The following is a 10484-nucleotide window of genomic DNA, read 5'->3' as shown; positions in this document are numbered from 1 at the left end:
AGAATAAATGGAAGTGGGTATAATTCTTGGAGTGCATTTAAGGTATGGAAATTACTAAGAATAAGTGAAATACAACTCATTCAATTCAACAAAGAGTTTTTAGATGACTAATATATGCAAGGATATGTGAAGCATTGAGACTACAAAGATAGAAATGAGATGGTTTCTATTCTAAAGGAGCTTACATTCTCCAAGGGATGCTATATAGTAATAATAATAAGAAATAGCATTTATTTAGCTCTTTAAAGTTTGTAAAATGTTCCTTTGATAACATTTACACACATGCATAAGTAAATATCTGATCTGGGGATGGATAGAACATTTGTCTATGTTAAATTATATAAAATGGTATCACAGATTTAGTGCCAGAAAGGGATCTTAGAAAGAAAGAAGGAAACAAAATTTATTATTAAATTATTATTAATATTGTTATTATTATTATTAAATTCCAGGTCCTTGACTAAGCACTTTACAAAATTATCTTGTTTGATCCTCATAGCAATCCTAGGAGGGAGGTGCTATTATTATCCCCATTTTCCAGTTGAATTGAGGCAGACAGAAGCTAAATGACTTGCTTAGGATCAAACAGTCAGAAGGGATCTGAAGTCAAATTTGAATTTAGATCTTCCTGACCAGTGCTCTATCCACTGCACCATCTTACACAGCTAGGTCATTTTCTTCATTTCACATAGGAAGAAACTGATACCTTGAAAATTTAGTTGATTTGCCCAAGGTCACACAAGGAGTGGCAGAGGCAGGATCTTAACCCAAGCCTTCTGACTTCAAATCCATCACTCCACCATGGGAGAACTGGGAGATTGCCTTGATCTCTAAGATTCTATTGTCCTAATTCATATATTACTCAAGTAACAGAGCCCGGTAGAGCCATGGTGCATAAAGCATTGAGCTTAGAATCAGGAAGACTCGTTTTCATCAGTTCAAATCCAACCTAGCTGTGTGATCCTGGTTAAGTCACTTCACCCTGCTTGCCTGAGTTTCCTCATCTGGAAAAAAAGCTGGAGAAGAAAATGGCAAACTGTTCCAGTACCTTTGGGGTCATGAAGTCTGACAACAACATCTATAAGGAAAGATTTCACGGGAGCCTGTTATCTGAATGGAGGCTTGAAGGGAGATAAGAATTTTGAGAAGACAATTTGAAGAAAGTGGGTCTGTCAGATATGGGGTAAAAAGAGACAGGAAACTCAATGCCAAGGGTGGGGAATAGCAAGTAGGTCAATTTGGTTTGTATTCGGGGTGTTGGAAAGGGATTAATATGAAATAAGAGTGGAAAGGCTATATAAGGTAGACTATGGTCTATATTAATGTATATCATTCAGGGATGTGACTTAACAAAGTTTTTCCCCTCTTGCTTTTTTATGCATAAACAATATTTCCACATATGCTTGAAAGAACCTTCAAAGTCACTCTCTCGTCTCCAAAATAAAGAAACTTAACACCAGGAAGGTTGTAATTTGCTCAAGGTCAGAAATATAATAAATACTAAGGGTGGGATTAGAACCCAGATCTTCTGACTCCAGATAGACTCTTTCCAATGCACCACAGTTACAATCAACTATTTATTATGCCAATTAAGAGAACAAAAAATGTGGGAAGTTTGTTTCTTGATGGAAGACTAAGGTTACTTCCAATGCCTATTGTATCCCTTTATTAGTCAACAATCAATAAGTATTTATTAAGCATTTACTCATATATCAGTCATCATACTAAGTACTAGGAAAACAAATATAAATAGAAGATAAAGATAAATAAATAAAGCAAAAAATAAAGGAAGAAAGGCAGTCTATGCCCTCAAGGAGCTTTCATTCAAATGAATGAAGAAAATGCATTTTTTAAAAGCTGAAGTGGGCATGATACACAAAGTCTGAAGAGTAAAGAGTCATGACTGATCTGCGTATCCTCCTTAAAAAGAGGCTCTAGTCTAGGAGGATCAATCAATCAAAGGCTCAGGCAATCAAAGGGAGAGATCACAGTGGTAGAACATACTTTCTTTTTTTTTTTTTAGTATTTTTTTCTTTTGCAGGCAATGGGGTTAAGTGGCTTGCCCAAGGCCACACAGCTAGGTAATTATAAAGTGTCTGAGGCCGCATTTGAATTCAGGTACTCCTGACTCCAGGGCCGGTGCTCTATCCACTGCACCACCTAGCCGCCCCAAGAAGATACTTTTTTTTTTAGGTTTTTGCAAGGCAAATGGGGTTAAGTGGCTTGCCCAAGGCCACACAGCTAGGTAATTATTAAGTGTCTGAGACCGGATTTGAACCCAGGTACTCCTGACTCCAAGGCCAGTGCTTTATCCACTATGCCACCTAGCTGCCCCTAAGAAGATACTTTCAATGTACATATTCTGGGGCTTGCGTAAGGTTTCAGCATGAAGAGCTAGACCCTAGTATAGGAAATTTGAAAAGTAGTTCAGAGAGAAATGCTGCACAGAATAATAGATTTTGAGAACTGGAAAGAACCTCAACTGCTTAGCACACACACAAAGAAAAATTCCAATTATAACAGTCAATAAATGTCATCTCACTTCTCCTTGAGAACTCCAAGGAGGAAGACCCCATCACTGTTGCCCATCTTCTTGCTGCAAGTCTCTCCTTACTCCACTTCATTTTCTCCTCAACTGCCAAACTGACCATTATTCAATAAACTTCAGCAGTTCCTTATCACCTCCAGGATCAAGTATCAAATCCTTCCTTTGGCATTCAAAGTTCTTCATAACTCACCCCACTTTTTCAGTCTTCTCATATTTTACATTCCAACCACATACTCTTAGATCCAGTGCAACTGACCTCCTTTTTCTTTGTACAACATATCTCAACTATGGTCAGGGTCACTGGTTGATGACCATACCTAGACCCAAAAGGCTCCAGAGAAGCAAATGATACTGGTGACTTTGCACAGCCCTCTTAATTCTCTTGGAGAACAAAGGCCAAACAACAAAACCCCCCTGCCTGGAATTCTCCTCTCAATGTTTTCTTTGGGGCTAGATGCCTTTTCTTCAGATGATCTTCCCCTAAAGCAGCCAATATTATAAGCACCCTAGGAAGTTCATTTCTGTTAATGATATCCTTTTTTGAGGACAGATGTTTGTTCATCTAAAGTTCACTTTTGTATCAACTAGTAGAATATCTGGACCAGACTCCAATCATTTGACAGCTGGTGGGGAATGACCATAGTTAAAAACATGGGTAAATGGTAAGATACCCAAAGTGAAGGGTTTGGACTAGATTCAAATAACAAGAGAAAGCTATTGTAAATCCCTGAGCAATATGGAAAAAAATAATATTTTAGTTAAGGGATAGAGACCAATTATAAGACCTGTAACATTAGCACCAGTAAGAGATGACAAGTGCTTGGACTAAGGAGGTATGATGTTGGGTAGGCAAGTATAAAAAATTGGATTAGAGAGGGGAGATAATGGACACCAATTCAACAAATGCTTATTTAATGCTATTATTTGTCCTTGTAGAAACAAAAGTGTTGTTCAATTGTGTCAGTCTTGTCTGCCCTTTATAATCCCATTGGAGGTTTCTAGGCAAGGATACTGGACCAATTGGCCATTTCCTTCTCCAGCTCATTTTACAGGTGAGGAAACTGAAGCAAGTAGAGCTAAGTGACTTGTCCAGGATCATACAGCCAGCAAGTGTCTGAGGCCAGATTTAAACTCAGCAAGATTATTCCTGACTCCAGACTTGGTACTCTGTGCACTCTGTCACTACCTAGCTGGTTTAGAGAGGTGGAGATGGGGATATTATACATATGACTAAGATTTGATCTCTGACCTCTTGGGATTTGTTTAAGTCAAAGAAGAGTTTAATACAATACATACATCAAAAAAATTAATGAATAACACAATATAAATGCATAAGAGAGGGTGCAAAGAAAGTGTTATGTGTTCTCTGAGGAAATAAAAGATAAATTTCTTACTAAGGGGGCTCAAAGAAAACTTTATGTAAGAGGTAGAATGAGAGGTTCGTCATAGAGAATAGGTAAAGTGTTAGCAAGTGGAGATAGGGATTAGGAGAGCATTCTAGGCTTTGGAAATAATGTGAGCAAAGGCCTAGAGGTGGAAAAGTAAAGGAAGTTTCAGGGGATGAGAGGTGGAAATTAGTGTTGCTTGCATGTATCAGATGTTTATGGTGAGTAGCAGTGTCAGATAAGTTTAGAAATATAAGAAAGCACCATATTGTGAAGGGTATTAAAGGCTAATATAAGACCTTTGGACTTTTGAGTAGATGATTGGGAGTCATTGAAAGCTCCTGAGCAGAGAATTGACCTCTGCTGGCTATGTATATAGATCATGCCCAGATCTATGCATAAGAAAGATGGATTTAAAAAGGTGATTTTGAATCAGGATTCTTTCTATTCTTTGGATTTCTACTTTGTCCTTCCATTCTAGGAAATCTGAACAGTTTTTTTTATTTTTTTATTTTTTTAGATTTTTGCAAGGCAAATGGGGTTTAAGTGGATTGCCCAAGGCCACACAGCTAGGTAATTATTAAGTGTCTGAGACCAGATTTGAACCCAGGTACTCCTGACTCCAGGGCCGGTGCTTTATCCACTGCGCCACCTAGCCACCCCTGAACAGTTTTATTTTTAAGATTTTCTTTGAAATATATCTAGGTTCTTTTTTGGTCATAGTATTCATATAGTCCAATGATTCTTAATTGTTTTCCCTCAATTTGTTTTCTAGATCGATTGGTTTTGCTATTTCCATTCCCCCTCCATTTTTTCTTCATACTTTTGACTTTGTTTTAACATTTCTTGTGGCCTCATGAAGTCAATTGGTTGTCTTTGGTCCAGGCTGTTAATTTCCTTTCCAATCCTTTCTTCCATACCTCTCATTTTTTTCCCCAATGTTCCTTAAATACTCCCATTTGCATTTGTTAAAGAAATTTTTCTTTTCTTAAACTCTTGCTTCAGAATTCTTCCAGAATTCTAGTTGAATGTGTGCCCAAGTTATGTTTTTTTCTAAGTCATTGCTTGTAGACATTTTGGGATTATTTTCTTCTGTCTGTGTCTTGAGCGTCCCTGCCAACATTATAGAAGGATTCTTTTTGTTTGTTTGCTTGTTTGCCCACTTACTTCCTGATTTTGAACTTGTTATTTGGACTGAACTCTGCCATACCTCTCAAAGGAAGGACTGAGTTGGTTTTGTTACTACTTTCTTGTGATTCTGAGTGCTGTGTTATTCCAGGATCTCAGGGACAAGCTGGAGACTTGCAAACTTTCGGTTGGTCTCAGAGGAATCTGATCCAGGGCCCAATCTGATTGTTGTTCCCTTGGTCTGAGCTCTGAAAGCTCCTAGCCTTGGTTTTTATCTGAACACCAATAAAATGCAACTGAATTCAGACTGAATTAGCCACTGAAAAGTTCTGTTGGTTCAGAATGGCAGGACTGTCAGCTTCCCTTTAGTCTGGGATTCCTGTTGTTCTGCTGACTGGACTAGATACTAGAACTGAGAGTTTGCTCTTATCCTGAGGATCTGAATTGCTGCTTTTTGCTTCTAAATTTCTTCCTTTCTCAGAAGGGAAGTCTCAGAGCTTCCTTACCCTAGATTAAATATTATCCCCCCTAAGCATTGGTCCATCCTGCCCTGAGTCTATGACCTGCAACTGAGTAGTGAGTGACAAAGTTGCAAACTGGTCTTTATCCTGATCACAGTGCTCCAGCATGGGTCAGGTAGTACCTAGTATGGATCTGGGACATCTTCACTACTAATGCACAACCTCTTCCTGGGCTCTGGAGTATGCCATACCATGTCCCATCCTCAATATCTTCAGATCTCTGTATTTGTTTCCCTATGCTGACCTAGGGTGGACAAATGACTCTGTGATTTTTTTCCTGGATTTTCCCCATGAGGATTTTATCTGATGCACTTTCTAGGTCTGTTTGGAGGAATGGGGCCTCATCTGTACTGCTTCCTGCTACACTTCCATCTTGCCTCCCTAGTTCTTTTTAAGGAACAATATAATTCTTTGGGTTTTTTAAATTGAAAACTTATGAAGTTTATTATTTGGATCATTTTAATTTATTGCTGAAGTTAGGGGTTCTTGAAATCTTCTCTTTTATGAAATTAAAGATCCCTTCCTGCTCTATATTTATGACATTATGATCATAATTTTCAGGGGAGAAGCAACATTTCCCCTAAATGGAGAAGTTATTTATGAGAAGGTACACTTCTTGGAAAAATTTTATGCTATTTTTATGGATGTCACAAAGTCTTTTAAAATGCTTGTTTACTCGATTGTTTGCCCCTATAGATATAAACAGGATTTGCTCTTAATACATCTTTTTTTCTTTTTACAATATATGTTATTGGTATAATTTGTTTTCACATTGATTTCCTTGCCCCATCCCCAAAAATCTCCAAATAATATTTTATAGCATCATAGATATAAAACTAGAAGAGACCTCAAAGAACATATAGTTCAATTCCCTCACTTTAGAGATAAGGAAACTAAAGCCAGGGAGATGAAAGTCAAATCAACGGTTAGGCTTTTGAAAACTCTTGAAGCAACTAGGAATTGCAAGGGATAGAGGGTTGAACCTGGGGGGGGGGGGAAGAAAGGCATCAGTTCAGATACAAACTTACTATTGTTAAGCCTTGGTCACAGGAACTTAAATTGCTGCCTGCCTCAATTTCCTTATCTGTAAATTGAGTTAATAGTAGCCCCTACTTCCCAGGGTTGTTATAGGGTTAAAAAGAGATAATATTTATAAAACACTTTACAAACCTTAAAACATTATATAATGTAAGCTATTATTATTTTAAAAAAAAGATTAATCTCAAGGGTACCTAGGTGGCACAATACATAGAGTATCAGACCCATAGTCAAGTCCAGAATTCAAATTCATCAGGAAATATTTATTAGTTGTGTGACCCTGGGCAAATCACTTAACTCTGCCTCAGTTTTCTCATCTGTAAAATGTGCTGGAGAACAAAATATCAACCAAGTCCAGTATCTTTGCCAAAAAAACCACAAACCCATAATGGGTCACAAAGAGTCATAAATGACTGAACAACAGCTAGATGTATTTCTTGTTCTCCTTCCTTCTAAAGAAATAAAACAAAATAATCAAGGAACAGAAGACAAAATTGTTTGTAGTAGCAATATTTTAAACATACCATGAGCAAACCTATATTACAAAGGTATAGTTTTTCCTGTGGACTATGAGTATGTTCCACTCTCCAGGGGAGGGAAATAGATTTTTAAGTTAGAAAATAATGAGCAATTGGAAGCATGGTGGATATAGCTCAATTAAGAATTGTTACCATGTAAAGTGAAGTAATTGGAAAGGATTTTAGGGTCAAGAACAGATTAGGATATTACCCCCAGATAGAAGAGACTTTTAGCCAACTGGTGTGGAGCCAGTTTGAGAGGGAGATTGCAAAAATGCAAAAGGAAAGAGATAAATAAGGCAGCAGAGAGCTCAGGATCTGGAAAGGAATGAGATCTACATAGCATAGGAGGGATTAGCCCAAGAGTGGAAGAAATGCTTCCTCTGAGACAGCCAGGAATAATTCATAATAATAGATGACCTTTGTCTAGTGCTTTAAGGTTTACAAAGCCCTTTACATACCTTATCTTATTTGATCCTTACAACCAGCCCGGTTGGGGGCGGGGGAGGGGAGTCATTCAAGGTTCAATAAGTATTACAGGTGTTATTATCTCCATGTTGTTATCTTGGACAGAGAAGTGGTTCCTTGGACCTGGAGTTGTGCAGACCTGAGGTAAAATTCTACTACAGCTACTTGCTATAACTCTGGGCAAATCATTTAAATGCTGCCTGCCTCCATTTCCTCTGCTGTAAAATAAGAATAATAATAGCACCTATCCAATAGGGTTGTTGTGGGGACCAAATATAATAATATTTGCAATACAGTCACCTAGCTGCCCTTGAAATTAATAGTTTGCATTTGTATGGTACTTTAAGGTTTGTCTCTATTGTCTCTATTAATCTTACAACAGTCCTGGGGAGTAGAGGATACTATTAGTTCCATTTTACAGATAAGGAAGGAAGGAAGGGAGGAAAGAAGGAAGGGAGGAAGGAAGGAGGTAGGGAGGGAGAAGGAAGGAAGAATGAGGGAAGGAAGAAAGGGAAAAATAGGAAAGGAAGGAAGAATGGAAGGAAGAAAGGAGGAAAGGAGGAATGGAAGGAAGGATGAAAATAAGGGAAGGAAGGAAGGAAGGAAGGAAGGAAGGAAGGAAGGAAGGAAGGAAGGAAGGAAGGAAGGAAGGAAGGAATGGAAGAATGGAAGGAAAGAAGAAGGGAAGGAGGGAAGAAAGGAAGAAGCTATGTTACCTAACTGAAACTAGCCAGTTGAGTCCCAGTGGAGCAGCTACTATTACTCACAGATTGTTGTTTGTCCTTCATTCTTTTATATATATATGAAAAACATTATTACAATAATTGTGTTGTAAAAGTAAACATAAGCCCCTTCCCACAAAGAAAAAGAAACCTCAAGAAAAATAAAGTTATATATATATATATATATATATATATATGTATATATATATATATATATATGTATGTATGTAGTGTATATAATTTGTCTGCATTCAGACACCATCAGCTCTGTCTTTGGAATGAATAACATTCTTTATCATAAGTCCATTAGAGAAATTGCTCCAATATTTTTCCCACATTTGCTATTGCTAGTTGTATTTCCCTCCATCCTCTTCCCCCACCCCATTTATTCTATTCTCTTTCTTCTTTACACTGTTCTTCCTCAAAAGTGTGTTGCATCTAACTACCCTCTCCCATGATCTTCCCTCTCTACTATCTCCTATACCCCCCCTTCCCTGCCCCTGTCCCTTTTCTCCCATCCCTTTCCTCTACTATTTTCCTCTAGGGTAAGAAAGATTTCTATAATCAATTGAGTGTATATGTCATTTCCTCTCTGAATCACTTCCAATGAGAGTATGGCTCACTTATTCCACTCATTCCCCTCTCACCTTCCTCTTCTTCTACTCTCCTGCAAAAGCCTTTTCTTGACTCTTTTCTGTAAAATAATTTGTTCCATTCTACCTCTCCTTTCCCTTTATCCTAGTACATTCTTTTCCCATCAACTTTTCCCAACAACTCCATCTTTTTAATATATCATACCTTCAAATTCATCTCCCTCTTGTGTCTTCTCTATATATACTCCTTCTAACTGCCTTAATAAATGTGAAGGTTCATGAGTTATCAGTATCATCTTCCCATGCAGGAATACAAGTAGTTCAACATCATTAAATCCCTCATGATTTGCCCTTCTCATCTACCCTCTCTATGCTTCACCTGAATCCTGTAGTTGAAGATCACACTTTCTGTTCAGTTCTGGTTGTTACATCAGGAAAGTCTGAAAGTCCTCTATTTCACTGAGTATCCATCTTTCCCCCCAAAAAAGAGTATGTTCAGTTGGTTGGTTGGTTCTTGGTTGTAATCCAAGTTCTTTTGCCTTCCAGAATATCATATTTTAAGCCTTATGATCCCTTAATGTAAAAACTGTTAAATCCTATATTATCCTGATGATATTTGAATTGTTTCTTTCTGATTGCTTGTAATATTTTCTCCTTGAATTGGGAGTTCTGAAATTTGACTACAATATTCCTGGCAGCTTTCATTTTGAATCTCTTCGGGAGGTGTTCAATAGTCTCTTTCAGTTTCTAGTTTACCTTATGCTTTTGGATATCAGGTCAGTTTTCCTGAATAATTTCTTGAAAAATGATGTCTAGACTCTTTTTTTTTAGGTCTTGACTTTCTGGTAGTCCAATAATTTTAAATTTATCTCTTCTGGATCTGTTTTCCAGGTCAGTTGTTTTTCCAATGGAATATTTCACATTTTTTCTAGTTTTTTTTATTCTTTTGGTTTTGTTTTTTGTTTCTTGTTTTCTTACAAAGTCATCTGCTTCCCTTAGATTCATTCTGCATATGAAGGAATTATTTTCTTCAGAGAGCTTTTGTATCTCCTTTTGCATCTGGCCAATTATTTTTGAACTCTTCCATATTTTTCTTGGAGGCTTTGGATACAAAAGCTTTGACTTTGTTATTTTCTGAGGGTGTAATTTTCTATGTTTGAAACTTTTTTCTTCTGTTGTTTGCTCATTTTCCCAACCTATGACTGGTTTTTAATTATTTGTTAAGGTAAGGTTCAGCTTCCAGCATGGAGTATATATTTTCCCAAGCTTTTGAGAATTTCTTTTTTTTTTATATTTTTTTTTGCAAGGCAAATGGGGTTAAGTGATTTGTCCAAGGCCACACAGCTAGGTAATTATTAAGTGTCTGAGATCAGATTTGAACCCAGGTACTCCTGACTCCAAGGCCAGTGCTTTATCCACTACACCACCTAGCCACCCCTGAGCTTTTGAGAATTTCTGCAGTTATTTCCAAGGACATCTCTCAGGGACCTAAGTTCTCAGCTCCTCCAAGGTCTTATGAGAGTCTCTGACTGCTCTTCTGGCCTGTGCTCTGGTCTATGGATG

Source organism: Macrotis lagotis, chromosome X (genome assembly GCF_037893015.1).
Source record: "Macrotis lagotis isolate mMagLag1 chromosome X, bilby.v1.9.chrom.fasta, whole genome shotgun sequence".
Classification (NCBI taxonomy): domain Eukaryota; kingdom Metazoa; phylum Chordata; class Mammalia; order Peramelemorphia; family Peramelidae; genus Macrotis; species Macrotis lagotis.
The sequence above is the reverse complement of the archived record's forward strand: the minus strand, read 5'-3'. Positions refer to the sequence as shown.